Here is a 25139-nt window from a genome sequence, read left to right as displayed (position 1 = left end):
GCAAACAACCTAGTTTTCAGCGATGGATTTATTAGCAGATATTATACCTACGGAAATTAATTAGTGATATAAGAATCTTGTATTACATATTGATTGGCACAATTCTTGGAACAACGCATGGAATAATAAAGATATTAAAGTTCATTGAAGCCAAGAACTTACTTAGAATTACTCACATAACCAACACGATGGTCAGAGTGTAAATAATGTACGTAATTTTTGAGAAAAATGTTAAGGGTTTTTGAAGAGGATAGTTTTCTTTGAAGCAACATGAACTGAAACTAGACTTTTGCTGAATAGAAAACAACATCTCAAAAAATCTTATTCAGCCCTATCAAAGAAAAAAGCTGTTCAATTGGTCGCAATACATAGAAGATTTTTCTACTGAAGTATCCTTGCCGATAGAAATAATGGACACACTTCCAATGACAAGTAACGCTCATCAACTCAATTCGATAGATGATGTTTAGTAATCAATTTTGTAATAGTTCTGCATTAAATTTCTTTTAGAATTCGTCGGTAGGAAATAGTTGCGGAAAATTAAATTATTATAAAATTATGTATCATTGGAAGCAGAGGGTTTCAAGGTGATTGCCTATGCTGACGACGTTGCAATATCCGTATCTGGGAAGCACCTCCAAGTTCTCTCGGAACTCCTACAAAATGCCTTAAACAGGCTAACTAAATGGGCTAAGCAATGTGGATTGGACGCCAATCCACACAAAACAGAATTAATACTCTTTTCGAGAAGATATAAAATTCCTCAGATTGGCACACCCAAGATTAGAGGAATACCATTAAGCTTTTCCGAAAAAGCTAAATATTTAGGCCTCATTTTAGACAAAAAACTAAATTGGAAGGCAAATATTGATAAAAGAGTAAAAAAGGCCGATACTCATTTATAGAGCTGTCGTATGGTGAACCGCACTGGGCAAGATGGTAAATCTTAATAAGCTCATCAAAGCCCAGCGGTCAGCAGGTAAGTGCATCACAGGAGCACTTCGCTCAACACCAACCGCAGCACTGGAAGTGCTTTTAAACCTAACACCATTTGACATCCGAAAAGGTGGCAGCCAACTCTTGTGTAAGGCTTAGAGCCACCTCTCAATGGACCAGTAACAATACTGGACATACTACTATTCTAGACAGTTTCAGGTCCATCCCAGATCGCTTAGACTATACCCCCCAAAAATGGTGTTCGGTAAAAGCTTCCATGTGTCCATCCCTTCAAAATCCTCCTGGGATGCGGTACACTTCTATACTGACGGTTCAAAGACCGATTACGGAGTTGGAAGTGGTATCTTTCCGGAACAACTGAATCTCAGTCTATCTTATAGACTTCACAATCAATGCAGTGTATTCCAGGCCGAAGTAATGGCGATTGAAGAAGCACTATCCTGGCTCAAAGAAAACGTTATATCTTGTAAGGATATACGAATCTTCTCAGACAGCCAAGCCACTCTTAAATCTCTCGCGTCTGTCTCCACAAACTCTCAAATAATCCACGATTGTCGATCATCTCTGAATGAGATGACGGAACAGTTTAAAATTCACCTCATTTGGGTGCCGGACCACAGAGACATTCCGGGAAATTGCCAAGCCGATGAGCTCGCCAAAAACGGAACACTTCTGTCTCATGTTAGACAAAAACATAACAAAGGAACACCCCTTCCTACATGCAAATATCTTCTAAAGCAATATGTTCTAGAAACAACAAATGCTAGATGGTCACAGAGTACCACCTGCCTAGCAACCAAGCAAATATGGCCAAGCATTGACTTAAAACGGTCAAAAGGCTTGATATCACTGAGCAGACAAAGTATAAGCTCTACAATTGAGTAATAACAGGACACTGCCTCATAGGAAGACATGCTCTGAGGCTAGGGGCTGGATTAGTTTAACAAAAATAGAGAAAAATGATGAAACGTCAAAATGAGGAAACGTCAAAATGAGGAACACCGGTCTGTAAAAGTATAGGTGCTTTGAATTAAAGTAGTTCAGTGGTTTACTTCAAACTTACTTACATTCGAAAGATCATGGATTTTACTCTTAATTTATGATTACTATCAAAGATAATTATTGCTTTTTTTTAAACCAACCCCTGGCCTTCCTAATGTGTTTAAACTTCCGTTATAATGAATAAAAAGTTAGGAAAACATTCTATTTCTTGAACTCGTGATATTTTGTTTTTGGTAATTTAAGTTTAGGTTCAATTTACTCCCTGACTGCACCAAGCAATTTGTTGCAAGGACCTGTTGGAGCTCAACTCAAGGGTACTTAAAGATCAAAATTTCTGTTCGGAAGAAGTCTTTGACTAACTTTCGCATGACCACTGAAGTAACTTAGGCCGATTCAGCCGAAGTTGAAATTATTTTAGGATTTTAACTATCAACTCGTGATTTTGAGTTTAATCATTGAAGTTTTCAACCGCCTTTAAAGCCTAGATACTGAGAATGGTGACGATAACAATACGATTAAATGGGTTATTTTTAGTCTTCGGCTTAGTTGAACCCTCAATCAAAAAACTAAGCCCCGTTTTTTAGACACATTTTTACCTGATAAGCATTTAATCTTAATAAAGTCACGTTACGTTAACAGAAACATTAAAAGGGATACTTTTTAATTCTAAAGTAGGTTACCTTTCGATTTTAAACTACGGATTACGGAGTTAAGAAACAAATTAGTGAACAAAACAGAATTTCAACTTTTGTTCTAAATCTCGAATTGTAATGAACTCTTTAGTTGATCAACAGTTTTTTATTAAGTTCAACAATAGTAAAAGAAATCATCCTTTAAGAAGCTTGTTCATTTTAACATTTTGATGATGAGACTGGAGAGTCGCTAAAAGACAGTAAAATAACCAAAAATTTAGGAATATTTCGGAAAAATACAAAATATTCCATCAGAATACTTAGCTGAGTACTTATAGATAGGGAAGCTTATTCTACATTGTAACCAAAAGAAAAACCTCTTAGCCTTTTATGAATCTACAAACTTTTGCTAACTATATGAAGAATGTTTAATTTATCCTTGATATCTGTAGCCCAAACACATTTTGGGAACAATTTTAAGTCACTACGCCCAGGTTCTTCACAAGCAGTTACTGATCTTAAGTTTTAAAAATAATGGTAGCTTTCAAAGCAGGAGATAAATACTTAAATTATCGTAATTTACGACAGGTTTTTGATAATTTCTGCTATTGTTTTGAAAACCCACAAAGCCAGTTAATCAAAAGTCTTGAAACTGACTGTCTGATTATCAAAAATCAGAAATAATGAAAGTTTATCTTTTTTTATGGACTTTCTAAGTGAATACGTATGACTTAAAGGTCTTAAACCTGCTCTTTGGCCGAGGAAAAAAGGCTTAACAAAAATGTCTGCTTCATAATTAAAACTATATGTCCTTAAATAAATCCACAACATTCATTTCATTCTTAACGTTGGATTTTAATTTCTTAGTCGATTGAATATTTGACTAGACTTTAAACAAAAAACAAGAAATAGCTATGACAGAACTTCCTATCTTCTGTCAGACTGATTAAGCAACATCATGTCTTTTTTTCAAAATAAAAAGTACTGAACTTAACTAAAAAACGAATCACATCCATTTTGGTTTTACGAAGTGCATCAAGAGTCACTTCCTTTCTTCACACACATTAAAATATGTATCTTCTCTTACTCCTTTAAACTATCTATCTATCTGTATCTATATCTTTTTTATAAACTTAGTTGATAGATAGGTAGCTACATAGGTAAGGTATAGGGAGCTATGCAAAACAAAATGTTTGGATCATCGCCAACTATACCTTTTCTCAAGAGCAGAAAAAAGTGAATGTATCATTCAAATGCTTCTCAGTTTTTGGTTTATTTATTTAATTCTTTTTTTTTTTTGTTAAACTTTTTTTTTTATTTATTTAAATCACAATTAAACGCACGTGGTAGCTTAAGTTAAAGCTAAAACATTTCTATATGCAAATGAAGTTGCATAACAAAAAAAAAGCACCAACAACACAACGACGACGCTGACGGGTAAAAAAAAAACAATAAGACAAAAAAAAGAAGAAGAAGAGGAATGAATCTATGTATCTTTGCGCACGAATAAAGAATAAAACAAGCCATCAAAGCCAAGCCAAAGTCTCTATAACCAAAGCCATAGCCAACGCCATAGCTATAGCCATTATAGAAATAGAGAGAAATGCCAGCAACACACAAATGTCAATGCGGGTAAATGTCGCTGTTTTTATTTTATTTATTGTTTGCTATTTTCCTGTTCTATGTGCATTCAAATCCACACCACATTTCTACATAATAATATATTTTGTATCTATGTATATCTATCAACCATCCCATGTAAAAGTATCTATCTACCTACGTATCTATCTTTTTTTTCGAATTGACTTCGAGTTCAACTATACGACAACGTATAAAAAAAGAGACGATGATGACAATGAACATTAAGAATGATAATCGTTTATAGATACAAAGGTATCCAACGAATCCAATAAAAGATTGCCATTCGATCAACTTAGATCACTTCTTTGAGTACAAGAAAAAAAGCAATAAAAAAACGTTGGCATTCTACATAAAACACTTTCCCCCTTCGAAATGTCCAATCCCCTGAACTGTCTTTATTGTCTTTGCCAACCCCTCCTCTTCCCCTCCCCATCCTATCAAACTTTTACGGAAAAATAATTGAAATTGAAAAATAAACTTTAAAAGTGGGTGGCTGGCTGCAAGCACAATAAAACAGAGATACATCGGTCTTCAGGTAGCTTATAATGCCAGACTGGTGACAACAGCGGGTGTGACGGTGGTGGCGGGCGGATTGGGCACCTATGTAATCACCGCGATCGTTTGGTTTTTAATTTCATTTCAAGCTCAAGGTAATCCGCTTGGCAAAACAACACTACCCCCTGTGCCACCCCACGGTTCAACTATCACCGATCGCCGCCGCAGCGATCGCTGACTGCCAACCACGAATCCCCATCGCATCGCATCGCACAGACATCCACTCCTGTCCTCCTATGTAAGAATCACTATAATGGTGATGAGTGAACGTCGATGTCGAACAAACCGAACAAACGAAAAGTGGGCGATGGATGCATGAAGTGCTTTTGCCTTAATAATGCCGAAGCGGTCTGTCTCTGGGGCTCTGCAAGCGCTATGAAGGCGATCTTGAACTTGAACGATCGTTAAGCTAGCTGTGACACTCTTCTTCTCTCTGTCTTTTTTTTCTGTCTCCCTCTCTCGCTTCTTCACCAACAAACCTTATCTACACAAAGAGCTTTCGTAATCATTCCTCTACGTTTACATATAGTAGTTTAGTTTGTGGTGCTGTAGATATGAATACATACATAGATACATTATTAAGTTGTATCTAGATACTTTTTGTTTTAATTTTCTTTTTGAATAAAAATTCAAGTGCAAGGTCTTTTAATGTGTTTCTATGACTGCGGGGTAAAAATGTGATAAAAAATAATAAGAAAAAAAAACAGTATTTAAAAAAGCGATAATATATTCTAATTAATGGGTTTACACGATCGATTAAATTATTTATTTTTATTTTTTACATTCAAACTGTCATCATTATACATCACTAGAAGTATAAATTTACATTTTTTGTTTTAAATTTAACATTTCTATCTAGAACTGCATTTTTATACGTTTTATGAGAAAATAAAAATTTAAAATAAACATTCTTTCTATGAGAGTGCAATCGTGCCTCGACAAAAGTTCAATGCATTATTGATTGTCGGGTTAAGCACGTAGAGGTATGCTGTGAATGCGTCGCTGTGTTGATTATTTCCTTTATTTTTTTAATTTTTTTTATTTCTGATTCTGTGTTCTTAGAAAGTTTTGGGGAGATTTTGAAATGCTTGAAAATCCTTTTCTTAAAACGAGCAGAAAAAATGTGTCAAAAATACATTGGGCGTTGTTTTGGGGAAAGTTTTTCAAATGACATAGGTACAGTCTAGGTTTGAGGACTAGATATTCAAAAAAGTGAGATTTCAAAACTTCATTATATCCACGTTTTCGTTTAGAATGCATGTGATACGTGTTTATGGTTTAACTCCCAATCTTTTCAGCCTAGAAAATATTTTGGTCTTATGTTTTGAAACGTAGAAGCCTGTGAGAGCTAACGAATAATTTTAAATGAGGCAACATTAAAAATTGAATGAATTAATCTTGAGATTATTATTTGAGCTAACAATATTTGTGGTAGTTGGTAAATCCCATGTAAGTTTAAAATAAATAAGTTAAAATATATTCAAGTTTGAGGAATAGTTACATCATCTCCAAAATATTTCATAGCGGAACTAAAGAGGGTTATTAAAGGACAAAGTGCTGTTTATTCAACTAGCTTGTAGAAGTAAAATGGAACTTAAAGTCATTAAAAATAATTATTTATAGAATACACTTTTGTAAAATTTGATTTCATCTCAAAATGTGATCATGTTATAGTGCTTCTGGCCTGGGTGATTCTTAGACGAAATCTAGAAGTAGTATTTCTTACATCTAGATGACAAATCAAAAATGCAATAAGCTCAAATCGATTACAAAATCCAAAACGTAGATTACTGAGTTAATCAAATGTCAGTTTGACATTTCCACTACAGTAAAATCGTAAAACATCATTTGTTTAGTTTAGATTTCAAACATTTCTGAGAACTATTTTCTGACGGATTGACTCTAAAGAAAATGATTAAATCTACTAAATGCTAAAAAGCTTTTACTGTAGACAAATTCTTCCGAAGTTATATGTTTGATATGTACGCAGTACACACATAACTTTGTAAGCGAAAAATGTTGATTGTCTTCTACAATTTTAAGCCTCAATTACTTCACTAGTAGTTTGTGGTCATTTCGCCGAATACTAGGATGATCAATAAACTTATCGTCATCTCCGTGATCACCATTTTAAATTTGAAAAAATAAATTGCATGATGCAATCTAGACAAATCAATATTTATAAGAAGACATAGAAATCTCCTAGATGAATGAAACGTCAATAAAATTAACAAATTTCCAAAAGCGAAAGATTGTCCGATTCGTCCTCCATAATGTCTTTTTTTAGCTCTTTAAATGTCTACTATCATAAAATATTGTAGATTTGGTCAATTGTTAAAAGTGCCAAAAATAAGAGCAAATGCAAAAATGCAATCGGTTTCATCAAAATATTGGAGGAACCTCTTCATCTAATAATCATTGGTAAGAAAAAAACACGTATGTCCGTTTAATAAGGCTTCATAAGTCTGAAGACGAAATTTTATTAAATTTTGTCAAGTATTAAAAGCAACATAAAAGGAACTGATAAAACAGTTCCGCGAGATACAGAATGAAGTTCGATAGCCAAGATTGTTCGAAAATTCTAACAAATTCAGGCTTTGTTAAGACTTGTGATAACACCGAAGTTTAAGTATTCTTGAAACATTTATATTAAAGAAATTTATTTTGCTTATTGCTGACAGTCTTTGACGGACATTGCAACTACTTTTGTATGGTTTATCATTCAAAAATGGAAGCTCAATACAGTAATGAAAAGACACGAAAAGACGACTTTTTATTAAGTTTGAAAACCCTAATTTAAACTGTCAATTCGGTTACAAGATTGCAATAAATTCAACATAGTTAGAGACTTAGACCAAGTTCAAGTGTAAGCACTATTTTTTTTACCCGAACACATAAGCTAGAAAACTCGGTACATTTTTATAATACTGCTACTATTTTATTATTAAAGATACTATCTTAAAGTCGTATTCTCAAATGAATTTTGCAGAAGCTGTAAGGACGAGGAAGAGGAAGACACGGTTCTTCATCTTCTCTGCACATGCCCTGCTCTAACTCGAAAACTCAAGAATTACCTAGGAGAATTCTTTTTTAACGATCTAAACTATCTAAATTATGTCAGTATAATCAGCCACTCACGTTTCGTAAGGGACTCAAGCTGGTTCCATTGAGCTTAAGAGGAACCCTCAAAAATCATGTGGTATCACAATGGGCCATTAAACTGGCCTAAGTGTTTCCGTTTCCATCTTGGACAGCTATGGACTATAACCTAACCTAACCTAACCTACTATCTTAAAGCCTTAAATTCATACAAATCCTCAACTTTCATCCTTACTTGTTAGATGCCTATGCTCCTGAACTACAAAAACAAACTCCATTTTATACGTCACATCAGTCAGGGTCATTTATGTTCAATTCAGCCTGCAGTTAGCCAAGACACATAATGTAGCTGCACGAGTATAATCTAGGTACATAAATAATACAAGTGAACAATAATAATAACTGACGCGCAACGAACCAAGGCAATTCGCATGACATGTCACCAACAAATATGACGTTTCACTTCAAGACTTACACACACATAACATGAGTGCATTTGAGGAGATATATAAGTAGGTACCTAACTATATATAGGATATATCGCACCGAACCGTTTTAATATAAAATTGAAATGAACAATAACAACAATTCAACGCACAATCAAAATAAAAGTTTATGAAGAAAGGTAGGGTAGGTATATCATCATCGCATAAAAGTAATCATGCGAACCGCATGTAAAAGTTATGACAGTTGAATGCAACTCGTCATATAAAGGTTGATTTGTGTTTCTATGAAAATACTTAGTTCGAGGGGTGATGCACGCAAGCTTGAGCTCTTATCCGGATATAAACACATCATCATCACATAAGCAGCAACAGCAACAATTTATTTTATACCCTCTGCGAAAAATGATGTTGACATTTTTAGTAAACGCAACCTTCTTTATTGAAACTGTCATAAGCCATATGGCTGACTTAGAAGGTCTTGATAAATCAAGGGCGGGGCAAGAGCTATAAGCGGGGACTATAAAAATCATCAACATACATCAAGACGCACAATGGCCCGACTTTATGTTACAATTACAATATTACATCCTTGTGTTTCTTCAATATGATGGTAGATGACACGCTACACTTGCAAAACATCACAAAACACATGTTAACAGATTGTGCGCCAGTCGAATCATGTGGAACTCCCAAGCTTTTCTGCACCATCATCATCGTCATCGCATCTTCAGCTCAGCAGCAGTTTAGATTCCAACTCCACGAAGACCGTTTTGGTGGCGGTAGCAGTAGCAATGCAGAGTGGAACCTTCTTTCTTTATATTGCACTCTTGCTTGTGATATTGGTACTGGTGCTGGTGCTGGTTCTTCTCCTGGTTAAACAATTAGAAATGCAAATTTGCAACAAGTTTTGCACTGTTCACCTATTCATTTGTTTTGCTGCTGTTATCCAAGTCAAGCAATTGCAGTCTTCGTCTTCGTTTAGTTGTCGTATAGTTTGTTGTCAGTATAGTTTAGTGGTCACAGAATAGGATCCAGGTTTTTTTTCCCATCAACATCACCATCACCATAGCCATCACATCACCTCTCTATAGAAAAGACCCCACCTTCCTCACATAACATAGTTAGTAACATCACAAGCAGAACCATTGCATTCACATTGTGATGGTGGATATCTGAGAAAAATCGGTGAATATGATGAATTTTAAATAAATTTCATTAAAATAACAAGACAACAAGTCAAAGTAACACCATCACTAGCTCTGGCTATATAGACTCGGACGTAGAGTTCAATCTCATAGTTAAGGAGTGTAAGGTTTAATTTTTGAAACATGAATACTTAAAAATCAAACTGACCTACAAAAACAAATATGGAACTGACCGAAATCACGCTGATTTTATGGGCTGTCTGGGGAAGTTTTTCAATTAACAGAATTGTCTTTGAAATAAATTGTAGCCTCAGAGATTATTGGAAACTCACTTAATTTTGTCGAATTAAGGTTTTAACTATTGACGAGATCGAACATCATGCGGACGTTATTAGTTAATTGACAAAGACTCAACATTTTCAGTTCCAATAATGATCAAATTAATTTAAACAATTGCATCAATAAAAATTGATTTCCATTGAAGTGAAAAACAGCTGTATTCGTAACTTATACCCTTCAAAACTTTTTTTTTTAACTATTCTGCTTCTACAAAAGAATTAATTTTTAGGTGAAACATTTTCTATTCGTTTTTTTTTATCAATAAAATTAAAAAATAATTGTTAGAAATTATTCCAAACATGAGGTATTCTAAAAAACATGATATCCCTCGAAGTATGCTAAGTCTTTTGGAAACAGACTTGCCTCTGCAACTTCTTTTAAGATTTTGACACAAAACACTATTAGGTTCTCTTTTTGCTTTATGTAGGCATAAGATGGTGTTATGACTTAAGTGATTTCATTAATACTGTATTTAGGACGATTACCCCAATTATAACCTTATACAAAATCGTATTTTTTAACTTTCTCAAAAAAAACATGTTTTCGAGAACAAAAAATACGAAACCAATGCCTTATATCCGTCACAATTAAACATAAGTGCTATACGCATTCCACAAATTTCAGCTCACTTGAAGGTTTTCAAAAGCAGTGGTGCTTGATAAAATCTCTGCAAACGATCTTGCAAGTTTTTGTAAACTTGTTTGTCCTAGCTGAATTCTTCTTTTTTCACATTTGCTTTAATACATTTTTAAATATATATGTATTGTTTATCAGTACTCGTGCTTTAAGGTCTTATTTCTGTAAATTCATGTTTCTACTGTCAAAACTTCAAGGAATTTTGCCTTTAAAGGGTTTTTAGACATTTCGAAATCACCTTCATTGGCAACCTTTATCATTTTGACTATAAGGAAAGTTAGTGAAAAACAGGGCTAGAAGGGGCAACGTTCACACAATTGATGGCGTAAAGTGGGCAAAATAACCAACTAACAACACCACCAACAACACTAAAAACTACAACAAAAACAATTTGAACTCGCCATATACAACATTCTAAAAAATGTTTATAAAGGAGGGCTTTTTGCATAAATTTGCAAATGTACTTCTTGGATGGTGTTGTGGATACAATTTGAAGTCACTATTGCTGTTGCTGTTGTTGTTGGATGTAAGTGATGTTGGGGTGTTGGTTCTTATGCGGTATATTGTACCTATAATATAGCTTAGCGGCAAAATTTCATTTCTGCGCTGCTGCTGTAGTTGAGTTGGGGCCCGCAAACAACTCACTGCCACAACATTGGAAAATAATAATTAATTGAGCGGTGAGTGGTTTTTCCCATTTTAACAATATTTTCGTTACTCTTGCTATTTGTTGTTGTTTTTGTTGTATTTGTTGTTGTTGTTGGAGTAGTTACTGCTTGTGTTGTCAGAAAAAAAAAATTCTTTTATTTTCCCTGATTGGGTATGAATATGAATTAAATGAATTGGCAAGTGGGCGTGGGAAACAATGCTGGTGGAGCATAGCAATTGTGTTTTAAATAATGTACGTTGATATTTTTCTATATGCTTACATACATATTTATATAGATGGAATGCAAAAGGAGGTGGAAGTGTTGAGATACTATGTATAGTGCAGGTATTTAAAAGGCGGCAAATAAAAGTACGAACAAAAAAAATATAAAGTTTATGATCCCTAATTGAATGGAAGCTTTGCAAAAGAGTGGACAAATTCAATTAAATTAGCGAGACTGAAAAATTTGAAAGTAGAGTTTAGTTATTGAATACAAGACCGACCACAATATACCAAATTAAGGCCTAACCATTAGGACTATGTCTTTCAAAGGTACTTGTATACCACCTACTTCAGGTTAAGAGTTTTAACTAACCTACATGCATTGGCTAATTGTCAACACGCAAACAATACCAAATAAAGAGTGATTTAAGTTATTTAGCTCAAAGCTGTAAAATTACTAACTTGGTGTTAAGAGAGCAAGATTTTGATAAAAAATATTCCAAAAACGGGTATGTAGTTTCGTGTGAAAATATTCCAGAAATAGGAATTTCAGTTTCAATTAGGTTAAAGGACGGAAAATTGATTTGTGTCTTGTTAAAGTTTATTTTGTATCGGTAATGTCAAGATGAACTGATATTTTCCAACTCAAACCTTTAGACTTTTAGACTCAGGCTCAAAATATATTTTGTACTTACTGATAAGGTTTTCTTAGAAGTTTTGACTCACCTGGAAAGAAAGAAAAAAAACATATTTTAGTGACTGATATTAATTTACAATATTAAATAAATATGTTGATCAAATATGAAAGTACCGAAATTATCAAACAAATGCTTAAAATAAAGGATTTTCTTTTGTTATGATTCGAGTAATTCAGATTTATAACAACCTAAGGGTTTTTCAGGTCATATATTTTCAAATCCACTTGTAAACCGAGCTATTTTAAAATGAACCCACATAAAAGAAAAGAGACTAATACCAGGAACTTCCCAAGTATTTCTTCAAATTACTAGCAGTTCTATGCAATACCAGACAATATTACGAAATATTGCAACTATAAGTAACGATCGACTTTTTTGAATAAGACACGATCAAAATAATCGAAGTGCCACTAGGAAGTTTCCTAGGGCCAACCTTGTACCTTTTATATACGATTGATATTCCAGTAAACATCAACGTTTTCATAGTAGCCTTAAGTGGTGATAATGCAATATTGGTGTTTGATAAATCTGTTACAAAAGTTGAAAAATACAGCCCAATATTTTTGAAAGTCAAATCAACTCCGAAAAGCTATGGAAAAGTATTATAACTATAAGGCTCTCCTATAAAGTGAATTATAAATTTATAAGGAAATTTAATTTTCGGTGTTGCTGGTGGTAAGGCAGTAAAGTTATAACAGAAATAATTGACAAAAGCCCGATAGCCAAAAAATGACATTACTTCGAGAAAAAATTAGAAAAATCTGAATTTTTGGTGAAGAAGACTTGGACTATTTCAGTAATATCTCAATGAGCTTTTTAAATATGTTTTGATAGTTGTCATAAGATTCTATGTGGTTCTCTTGCCAATCTTGTAAAATACAATACGAAATAATGATAAGGACTTTACATTTTTTGTCATTTATTATTGAATTTTAACAAACTAAATTTACTTTTAATATCTTAACAACCAAACCTATAAGGAAAAACAAAAATACGGAAAATAAGACTTTACTTTATTTTTTTCCGAACGAATTAATGTTCAGGTCAATTTTTAAATTCAATTCTTATTAAAATTTAAAGTTTTTAAAAAGGCGTTCACTTTTTGGTGCTTGTCGTGGTATTGAAAATTTTAAAGATTTTATATTACACATATTAATTTTGGCTCACTGTTAAGGTCTATTTTTAAAAATGTTTTGTATTAAAATTGTTGAAGCAATTTCAATCTGGTTCCAGTTTTGAAACATAAATGGCAGCATTATCCTTGTGAAGAGATACATTCGGCAGCAAATATTTCATCCGTACATTTTTGGGAATTTATTTTGATAGAAACAGCAGCTTATGGTACCCCAAACTATCAACGTACCACCATCTAAATTTCGAGCATTTCTATGTTGCTTTTCGGTTCGTTTAAATTAAATTAGGTGACTCAACAGCCCGTTGAGAACTAGGGCCTAATGACTTATAACTGTCAACAATTCCTGTGTGCGAGTACTGTTCTCAGGAATGGAGTGGACCTACAATTTTTTCAAGCCGAATTCGAAGGGCTTATTTGAGAAATCACTTTTCATGGCAAGAAATGCTCTTGGAGGATTTGGCAACTGAAAAGTACTTTAGATAGCACAGCCAGGGATTGAATTCCAAACCACTGGCATGACAGTCCAACGTACTAACCATCAAGCCACGGGTTCGTTTATTATGCCTAACGTGTTGGCAACCATCTGAGGCCCCTAAATTTTGACCCTTTTGACGAGACATAAGTTTTGGTTTCGGTAAGCGTTTCACATATTCTATATTTTTACACGTTTGAAAACTTGTTGCACCAGCCTTGGTGACACCTCATTTGTGTTAAAAATTTTCAAGCGGCTTATCGATACATTGACGGTTAGGCTCGTTTCACACTTCGCGGTTTTGACCGTACGGCAAAAAAAACGAACGGTGACATTTTGATAGAGGCGCTTAGAAGAGCATTTAAAATTACATTGGGTGGCGCAACAGTCCGTTGAGAACTCTCAACCATTCTTGTGTGCGAGTAATGTTGTAAGGAATGGAGGGGACCTACAGTTTATGTGCCAAATCCAAACGGCTAATATAAAAAAACTCTTTTTCATGACAAGAGTTACTCTTGGAGAATTTGTCAATTCCTCCCAAGAGGCAGTACCTGTGAAAAGACTTTAGATGGATGGATAGGCAGGGATCGAACCCAAGACCTCTGGCATGACAGTTCAACGCACTTACCATCATGCTACGGGTACTACAGAAGAGCATTTACTCTTTAATATTATACGGTCACGGCAAAATGCCGGTGTAGCAACCCTCTACTGACACTACAGTATACGGAGCCCGGACTGGCACGATAAGCTTAGTGGCGTACATGACGAAATGCATGTTTTCACATCATACAATTTTATACGTGCGGCAGAGTTCGATCAGCCACAATACTAAGCACAGGAACCCAGCATAGATCGTGTTCTACCGTACGGTTAAAATCGTATAATGTGTAATTAGCCATTGATCCGGTTTATGCCATCCGGTTTTTTTCCGTACGGTCAAAACCGTGTAGTGCGAAACGAGCTTAAGGCATTTGATATCTCCCCAGGGTAATTTAGGGTTTTAGCTGAACTTCATTTAACTCCATAATTTTAACTCAGCTTTTACAGATTTACTTCTTGAAAGCATTGGCTAAGTGTCTTCCTCTGTTCTCGGTTCTTCTTCGGAAAATGGCTTTCAGGATGCATTCAAATTATACAATCATAACTTTTTCGCGTTTAAAGAATGTTTGGTCCTCTTTCACCCTACTTCTTTTTGCTAGAGTTAAAAATTAAAGAACTTTTTCTGAAGTATAAAGGAATTTGAAATGCATCCTTCCATCAAAATAAAGCAGGAGCTAAAATATCGGACGCTACACTACTAAAGGCGTCTACCAGTGGTAATTTAACTCATAACTGAAAAACTAGGTCAAATAGCTACCTTGGCTTTGTCTCCAAGAGTTAGGGTGATGGTGATTTGTTATCCCCTTTTAAAGTTATATTTTGTTTCCTGGAAGGTTATACTTTATTCAGGTCGGTAATAAACTATAACCTTGCGTTCTAAATGACTTCATGCAATTGTTCATTAAACATATTATCTTACTTCTATTTACATGATGGCATAAGACAATTGATAGTTTAATTTTTGAAGTGCAATATTTAATGGAAAAAACTTCCATTCATAAAAATGCATTCCGTCATTGTCTCATAATTGTAATGTCATAGTTACAGTTTTTAAAAAGTATGCGCGTTTCATTTGATTGCTGTGCGCGAAGCGCGTGAAAATCACTTGAGATGCGGTCGCCGGTTACATAAATGCGTCCGTATTTTTTTTTTCAATTTCAATTTTGTTTTATTTTGTTTGTTGGTTAGAGATTCCAAAACGTCCAACTGTATCCATTCATCCATCTGTCTATTTGTCTATCTAGCCATGTGTATCTACTCTACTCTATTCACACACAATGAACTCTATTATAACTTTTCCTATAGAGTACAGATAGTAGTTAGATACTTTTGTATTTATTTTCATTTCGTAGCTTTGGGAAATAATATATAAATATACTTAGGTATATTTGTATCTAGATAAAGTTTGATAGATATGCCTGGCAGCAAACTTAGCATTCAGCCAACAGTCAGAGTCACATACAATTCACGCGCGACTACGAGCGACGACTAGAAATGACGGATATCTGCGCGCGTTCTTTTCAAATTGAAAAATCATTATTTCGTTTGATTTGTTGTTGGCAAACCAGCCTCCATGTTCACTGCGTCCGTCCTCCACATTCAACCTCCCCACTTTCCACCTTATCACCCTCAACTTATACAATCTTTTGCGAGATATCCATTCGAGCCGAACTATGTATAAGCTGGCTGAATCGGGGCTAGCGAGGGTTTGGTGAGTAGATGATGATGATGACGGTGATTTGCGTTAATCAACCAAACACAGACAATTATTATATTGCTGCGGATGTGCTTTGCTGCAGCAGCAGAAATATCTAAAGCTAAGGCAGCAGCAGCAGTAGAAGCAGAAGCAGAAGCAAGCATCAGCATCAAAGCGCTGCTCTATAGAGAGAAGCATCAATAAAATGTGATGAAGGAGATGAAGACCTTGAATTTGGTTTGCAATTATATATTTTTTTTTCGAAATATAATTTATACACCAAGCACCCGGTAATGGTAAGAAGGTACATTATATTTGCACTGCACTGGCACACACTCTTCTCCGGCATCATATCGGCTTGGGCTTTGGCATATTCAGAAACACACAGAAACATTAAGGTGTGTGTTAATCAGTATTTAATGAGATTTAAAAAGAAATTAAGAAAAAAAAAAAACTACAAAGTGGGTAAAAAGTTTTATACACACGCGCGGTTCCTTTTAAAAATTATCTTTTTTATTTTTAATTTGAAGTCTTATAGATGTTTCGAATGAGTGTATAGTGAGGGTTTAATTAGATAGTTGAGAATTGAATAAAGGATACATTTTTACGAGTATACTGTACAATGAAGTGCACTAAACTAATATTAATATAAAAGCCGAATGAGTCTTGAGATGGAACTATTAAAAGATGAAGAATAAGAAAATGAGTGATTCAACAAAATTCTGGGATTGGTTGTATTTTATGAATTAAGGTAATGACAGAAAGAACCTTTATCAAATTAAATCGCTCCTTTTTTAAATTACTATTTAATATTTATCGGAGTACCCGTGGCACGATGGTTAGTGCGTTGGACGGATATCAGTACTCACACACAGGAATAGTTGAGGGTCGTAAGTCAATAGGCCCCAGTTCCCTACGGACTGTTGTTCCACCCAAGTTATTTTATTTATTATTTTATTATTATCTCTTATAAGTTTGAAGTATCTAGCTTCAATTACTATTAGTTTCCTATGATGCAAGTATAGGCTGAAAAACATCTCAGTCCGATCACTGTGTATCCATTGTTTTGGAAAGAAAAAAGATAAGGTTTTGGAAAGAAGTAAGAAACTTTATGAGAATTAAATTTAGGGCGCCTCCCTGAACTATCCTTATTTTTGAGAGAATATCAGAATGGAAAGGATGCGCCACAGGTTGTCAAAAAAGTATTTTCCTAGTTTCGTAATTATTTTTTTGGCTAGGCTTGGGCATTTAAATAGAGTGGTGTAGTACCTTAGTACCCTATTGTGTCCCTTCTTCGCCACCTCTACATAGGTCAGATGAGCTGCTTAACATTTCATCTCGTAAATACCATCTGACATATGACCTGTTAGGATATTTGTCAATAAAAATAATGAAGGCCTGCTTAGTTGCGAAACGTATTTTGCTTTTCCTTTAGAAATATCATAGATTCTTCGCAACCATTCAATTTTCAAGAACCGAGCTCCTGTTGTTTTCGGTTTATAGATCATAAAGCAACAATATGGTGCGGATGAATTATTAATTAGTTTTTGGCCAATTTCCGTAAACATCACAATGCCGTGAGACCCAACGAAGGTTGACCCTGTTGGCATCGCTGAGTTAACATAGCTTCCTTCGGCGCTGTTTCACCAGTTTCTACTTTTAGGCAATTGCGGATTTTGGAATCGATTGCTGCTTGGCTATCAATAAAAATGTCTATGGTTTTGTTAACCAAATTGTGGGAAGAAAGGTCTTTAGCCGCTTGAGAATATGTGAGTAATTCTGTTTAGAAGACACTGTCAAAGTCCGGGAAGTTTATGGAATTTTTGGATGAGGATTTTCTGATAAGATTAAAGACTCTTTTCCCTTCGTCCGAAAAGTCTAATGCATGATTTGTTTATATGACCCTATTTTCCTTTATTTTTCTCTAGTAAAAATGTCTAGGGCTACGGTTTAAAATCTATAAAAGGCTTTAAATAGTCTGTTTAAATATCTGATTTAATATCCATAGTGTTTTTGTGTTTTTTATGACCAAAGGTCGCGCCAAATAGTACACTGTATAGACGCAGGGAGGTCATTTTCAGAGATGCTCGTAAGAGGAATGCCTCTAAGGCTGCAGTCGGCGTTGTCATCATGGCATTAGTAGTACCGGATATTTGGTCATATTTTGAAGGTTGGTGACCTTTTCCAGGAACGGACACCATACTAAACATTCGTATATCAATATTGGACATACATGCCTATACATTCCCAGAATGGCTGGAATCATATCTTCTTCCAAAAAACTTGTCTTAGTTTTTTCTTCTAAACTATTTTGATATTTGTATTACCACAGGTGTCCGTGTGATAACTTTAAAAAGAGGCTGGAATGCGACCCACACTGATAACTTCTCATCCCGTCTGTCGATTTTCTGGCTTAAAAGTTTGTCTATATATTCTCGTATCAATTTTTACCAAATTTGCGTACTATTTTTTGTAGATTTTATTTTTTATGAAAAACGGACTGTTGGATTTTTATAAAAAAAAAATTACTGAGTATTGAAAACATTATTTTCTGTGAAATAAAATAAGTTTGAAGCCAATATTTTTAATTTTTAAAAGCTATTTGAGTCGAATGCACATTTTTACCAAGTTTTAATATTGTTTTTTTTTTAGAGTTTTATTTTTTGTAAACAAAACTGTCGATTCGAATTTTTTGAAAATTGTACTAAATGCTGAAAACAATATTTCTTATAAGATAAAATTACCTTGAAGCCAATATTTAAAATTTTTGAAGAGATATTTGAGTCGAAAATCAATTTTAACCAACTTTTATAAATTTATTTTTAGGTTTTTATTTTTTGTAAAAATACTGTCAATTCGATTTGTCTCAAAATTTGATCAGATGTCAAAAACATTATTCTTCGTCACAAAAAATTAATTTGGAGATGAAATCATATTTTAGTCGTAAAATTTTGGAGGTGACAATTTTTTTTTTTATTTTTTTTTATTTCAAAAAATATACTTCTTTGATATCACGTAACAATATACAATATAAAATTTAATTCAAGTCCCTAGCTTTTTTGGTTCGTAAGATATTTAGGGTTAACCAAAATGTTTACCTTATTTTGCAAACTGCTATGGTAAAAAAACCACCCACGCAATTTTCTTGAGAGCCCTTTCTGCATCTTTTTACCTAATTATCTGTATAAAAAAATGTATTTGAAATCGATATCTCTTCTGGTTCTTGAGCTATGGACGACGAAAAAAACGTCGAAAGCGTACAGACGTACGAACGTACGAACACACGCACACACACACATCTTTCTAAAAATCTTTTATTTCGACTCTAGGGAGCTTGAAACGTCGGGAAATGTCAAAATTTTCAGATTGACAAATCGAATCCATTACAATAACTTCCGATGGGAAGTTAAAAAACTGATTACACTGGGACTTTTATATGCTTTATATTTACAATAAAATTGAGTCATACGAAGTAAAAATTAATTAATTTTTGTAACAATTTAATTCAACAATGAATTATTTTAAGTGATCGCAATAGTTTTCAAAACTAAGCTTTTTAACTGTGGAGTTTATGGTAGTTTGATCTTTGGCTTTCGTAAGAGGGTTGATCTTAATTCTATGTTTAAACTAAAACAGGTAATGTAAGATCTTGTTAATAGAAGGGGTACCCACAATTTTTTACTTAGTACTTATTTGAGAAGATCTTTTTAATAAAGAAAATTATACTGTGGAAAATGTTCATCAAGAAAATATTGCAATCCTTTTTAAAATTTTAACTTCCCATAACAAGTTATTGTAATGGGTCCGATTTGTCAAATTGAAAATTTTGACATTAATAAAAATAATAAAAGTTGTTAAAAATTGATTTTCGACTCAAATATTTTTTTAAAACTTTGACATATTGACCTTAATCTTTTAAAAAATATTGTTGTTAACATTCAAGAAAAATCTGAGAAAAATCTAATTGAGAGTGTTTACAAAAAAGAAAGAATACTAAAACTTGATAAAAATGTACTTTCGACCCAATAGCTTTCCAAAAATTAAAAATATCGTCTTCAAACTTTTTTATTTCACAGAAAATATTTTTTTTCGATATTCAGTAAATTTGTTTATAAGAATCCAACAGTCCGTCTTTTCATACAAAAATTAAATCTACAAGAAATAGTACGCAAATTTGGTAAAAATTGATGGTCGGTTCTTGATATCTCTTAAATTAATTTCATTCATCCAATTTGTAAAAACTGAACAAATACTGCTTATATTGTTGAAAATTTGTTTTAGACTAAAAATCTATTTAACGAAACTTGATTTTCAAACTAAACTATTTCTTTATAAGGAAAATATTGTTGGTAGTTTTAAAATTTTTAAGAATAATGCAACTAGCAACTTTTTTAACCCAATTCGAAAACCTAAAAACTTTTAAGCAAGACAAATTGACAGACGGAATGGGAAGTTATCAGTGTGGGTCGCATCCCAGCCTCTTTTCTTATCTTCAAATCAAATCCTCGATATAAATAAATTCAATGAAATAATTTCGATTCTATTGAAGTTTTAATTTTTTTTAAAACCGTACAAATTCCGAATAATTTTTTATTTTGTTTAATTTGCTTTAAATTATTTTAAAAAATCGTCTTTTCGAATTGAAACCTTGAAATCTTTATCAATGTTTGAAGTTTTGAAACAATTTTGATTTGAAATTCGGTGTAAATAATTTTACTGCAGATAATAGAAGAATACTGATCTTTCCGTGAATGCTTATTTGAGTTTATATTTTTTAACTACACAAAATTAATCCACTTGATCATTATAAGAAATATTTTAAAAACATTCTTTGATTTTTAGAAAAGATGCAAAAATTTTGATTTAACAGTTGCTGTTCAAAGTTGCTGTGTACCTAGGTTCATGGTATTAACAGTAAGTCAAACAAAATAATAGGTCGTGTTACTGATGTTAAACAATTATGTTAAAAAAAAGTGCGTATACGCCCAAGTTTACCATATTTATTATTCATTGTTTTAAGATTTTTCTTGAGTAGAATATTGATTCAAAATGCTAAAATTGTATATACCCTCCAATAATTAAATATTTCCAACAAGTTGAAAGCCTTAAATCCATAACATGTCCACTAAATAATTTTGCATATAATTTCAAACATCCTATTTCAAACACTTGCTTCCCTGATATTCATTTCAACATGGCTGTTAAAAAATGCAACTAGATGTGGTGGTCATTAAAAAACAAATAAAGAAAAACTACACACTTATATCTCGAGATTATGTCATCGTTACGTCTAGCTGATAAGCTGCACTAACTTAAGGCATCTTTCACATCATCTACTCAAATAGTCGTTAAACGCAAATCAGCAAACAAAATTATCCCAAACATTAGAACAATTTTTCTTATCATTTATTCTTATCAGTTATTTGTTTATTTTTATAAACTTTATAATTTATGAGAAACAAAAATGCATAACAATACATTTTTATTCCTATGTATGTACAGTACATATCTTAAAAGACCGAAACCTCATTCTATACTAATTAAGCTACATATGCGCTTCGTCAAAAATAAAGCATACAGAGTCAGCTTGTCGCCACTGTCAAAAATTAAATTATTGCACATATATAAGCTGCATTTAAACATTAAATATACTAAATTCTTTATTAGCTCGTAACACATGGGGAACTATTTTTAAAAAAGAAATATTAATTTCATAATATTGAAATAAATGCGGCAAAAGATGCGATGTTTCTTACCCTTGTTTGACTGGTAATATAATTGAGAGGGATGAAACCAGCAGAAATCTGCAAAGAGCAATTCAAGAGCAGCAGGAAGCTTCTGGTGATGATTTTGTAATAGTGAAAATATTTCGGAAAAGATTTTTTTGAGTGAAAAAGAAAAATAGATCAAAAATCAGCTGATTGTGATAATTAGACGATATTTGATTTCACTATTTTGACACTAAAATTGCTGTTAACTTGATTTTATTGACACAAATCTGACGTTTGATGAAAATTTTCTACTTTTCCATGATTCACCAAAGACCGGAAAAATTTAACACCATAAATAAAAATCGAAAAAATGGTAACCGAGAAAATCCTTGCGACCGGGGCGGCGAAGATGAAGTTAAGGTCGTTTGGAGATTACAGGTAATCGCAAGAAGCGTGCAAGAAAAAAAAGAGGTGCAACCGAACAAGAACCACCACCACCACTACGATGAAAAATAAAATAAATTGCCACTGACATAAGGGGTGGAGCGGACACTGAAGTTGTTTGCTACTGGCGCGGCGCGTTTGATGAACTTGAAGATCGCTATACTCGCTTAACCGAGAACGAATTTTGAGTTGTAGTTTTTGCTTGATTTTTTTTTCAACTTGTTCTTTCTTTTCTAGAAGTGAAAGCTCGAGAATCCTTTCACTGCGTTTTATCGATAGTGCAGCACAACACAACTGAGCGTTTTTGGATGGATGGATGGCACATTGCACACACGCTTGAGCAGAGCAGGGTAGTAAGAGGTAGGAGCGACGCGCGGCGCGGCGGTAGTCGGCGGTGGTGCTGCGAATTTTGTTTTCTCGTTCGCCTACGAGTATGTGCATAGGTATTATTCTCTCTCATCAAACTGAGTCAACTCTACAACAAAATGTAGATATATGCATACAAACGCAAACGCAGTGCATGCTTTTAAAATGTTGATTTAATAGCTTTTTCGAGTTTTTCTAGTTCAAGATCGGTAGCAGCTGTATCTATATAGGCAGCGCAGCGCTACTATATATCACCATCCCCTATATTAGCGCCCTCTATGTTGGCAAACCTTTTTAGAGAGAGAGAGAAAGAGAGTGCTTCGTTTTAGTTCATGATTTTTAAGTGCATTATACTTTATACACATTCTACGTAAATAGTCGCGTGCCCTTGTAACACCCTCGACTATAAAATGGGGAGCTTTTTCCTACTCGAAGCCCACAACTGCACCATAAATATAAAGTACACGGTGTATAATGTACAGATGCACTTTTCAAGTACCTTCTCACGAGTGTGTGCTGCTAATGCATTATACACCCCCAGAGTGTAACCCCGAACTTGACTGCAGCTAAAAAGCTCAATTAACAATAAAAGCGAGAAATATGGGGTAGCAAGCGGCAATGACAGGCGCATCTCTTGCTCTCTTTTATTCTCTTTGACAAGCGCAGCGCGTTCCGCTCGTCAGTATACAGTACACAACACTTCAACGATCAACCATCGCCACGCTATAGCTGTTGCTATTCGGTGCTGCGGACTGCTGCGGCGGTGGTGGTGCTTTGCTTAGCTATAGGCTCGAGCTGTTACGTGGTCGCGTTGAAGTTGAATTATGTATGTTTTTTTTTTGTGTTGGCTTTGAAGTGGATCGCGTTGCGTTTTTGATGATAGGTAAAGGCAGACGGATGCCGGATGAATTTCACTAGCAAAAGCAAAGCGAAAGTGCATATGGGAGTATTATGTGGAAGGAAAATCGATGGAGCACATTTCAATTTTTTTTTCCAAAATAATATATTTTCCAATGTAATATTGTTTGCAATCGTTAACCTCAATCAACAAATGTTCCAATAATCAAAAATTTAATTAATTGTTCCTATTATATAAGTTTTTAAGGGGAGAAAGTTTTTTGACGAATGATCGCCCCCAAAGTCCCCAAATTATATGTTCTAATTTTTGTTTGCTAAACATTTCTAGTTTTCTGAAGTCCTCCTTTGGCTAGGAATCTGTGTTGTGTTTAGGTCAGTTTCATCAATCGCCCATAATTTTTAAAATCCGTGATATTGATTTCTTGCACGTACCAAAATTAACCCTTTAATTCTTTGGGCATATTCAAACTTATTTAGATTAATTTATGGATAACTTATTATTGGGACCAGAAATACATATACAAAAATCATCCGATAAATGTTGTCAAAATAGATCTCAAAGAGTCAGCATTTCCAATTCCAAAAACTTTTTATCAAGGCGTTGTTTTAACTCATATGGTTTTTTAGGTAGGTGAAGAAAACAAAATCTAAGGAAAGTACACTCTATTATAAAATAAGACAAGATTAGTTTTAATTTCCTACAGGAAATACCGATTTTGGAAATTTTCAAAATTTCTTGACGTATCAAGTTCTCTATAATTGAAATCAATGGTTTTAGAGATATGTCTGTGTACGGATGTGTAATTACGTTCAAATTCTCATATTCTGATACCTCTAAACTTTCGAAATACCTTTCTTGTTCTTTCATACTTCAAGAATAAGCATTGAAATTAAATTGTTTAAAACAGTAAATGTGCAGAAGAGACTTTCAAAAAAATTCGTTGAATTAAATTATTTTTAACACATTGTAACGTCATACACAAATGTTATGAAAAAGCAAATTCAACTTATGAATAAAAATGTCAAATCGTATATTTCAAAAAGAAATGATATTTCCCTCAAATTGTTTTGGACAATGGAGCAAATAAAATGTGTTATTTGTGATCTGTTTTTTAATAAAACATACAAAACTTATTAAATTACCACCGAATTCATTCAAGGTCTGTATATCTCTTAACAGTAAACATCTTCAAGTTTTTTAAATGACAATTTTTGCTCATTACAAGAAAATTCATTTCAAAATGTTGTGGGCATAATTTTTTTTGATTTGCATAATTTGTACACAGAACAATAAATTAAACCAAATAATTCAGATCTATAATCACCTTTTTAATTCTTTCATGTATAAAGATAAAAATAGTAAAAAGTTTTAAATTACTTTATTTGCAGTCAACTACTTAGTTTTTCAAGTGTCATAAATTTCAAACTTGGAATTTTACTTCACCTGCCTTTTCTTTCAGCTCATCGTACAAAAACTATTAAAAACATTATTGTCTACAAAACACTCCCAAGCAAGCTGAAAGTCAATCACGATTTGTATTTTGTATTGTAAAGAAATATTACTTATTTCTTTTATAATTTGCAAGGAATCCTTTTAAACAAAACAGTGAATAGATTTGTGCAGAAAATAAATAAATCAATGAGTAATAGAGATCAGCTTTCAGTTCAGTTTCATGTAGACTTGACTAACTTTCCAGTCAACTTTCAAACAAAGTTGCCTTAATTGGAAGGCATTTTTTTTGGCAGCTGGCCAATCAGGTGCTAGAAACTTGCCTTGCGCCTGAAAACCTGTCCATACACAGAACTTCAAGGGTACTTTAAAAAAATACTTTA

General features: G+C 33.5%; 1 protein-coding gene across 10 annotated transcripts in view; it reads right to left on the bottom strand.

Moving 5' to 3' along the window:
- The window catches only part of LOC129948561 (longitudinals lacking protein, isoforms N/O/W/X/Y), a 398307-nt gene that overhangs the window by 196972 nt on the left and 176196 nt on the right, over positions 1–25139 (bottom strand). Inside the window, exon 1 of one of the 10 annotated variants that reach the window (XM_056059660.1) lies at positions 21684–22600. The exons of 8 other annotated variants lie outside the window; for them this stretch is intronic. The gene's annotated coding sequence lies outside the window, so the exon portion shown is untranslated. Of the gene's footprint in view, positions 1–21683; positions 22601–25139 lie in introns of those variants that run through there. One more of the 10 variants, XM_056059659.1, reaches the window with a different exon arrangement.

The sequence above is a fragment of the Eupeodes corollae genome, chromosome 2 (assembly GCF_945859685.1).
Source record: "Eupeodes corollae chromosome 2, idEupCoro1.1, whole genome shotgun sequence".
Taxonomy (NCBI): Eukaryota; Metazoa; Arthropoda; class Insecta; order Diptera; family Syrphidae; genus Eupeodes; species Eupeodes corollae.
The sequence above is the reverse complement of the archived record's forward strand: the minus strand, read 5'-3'. Positions and strand labels throughout refer to the sequence as shown.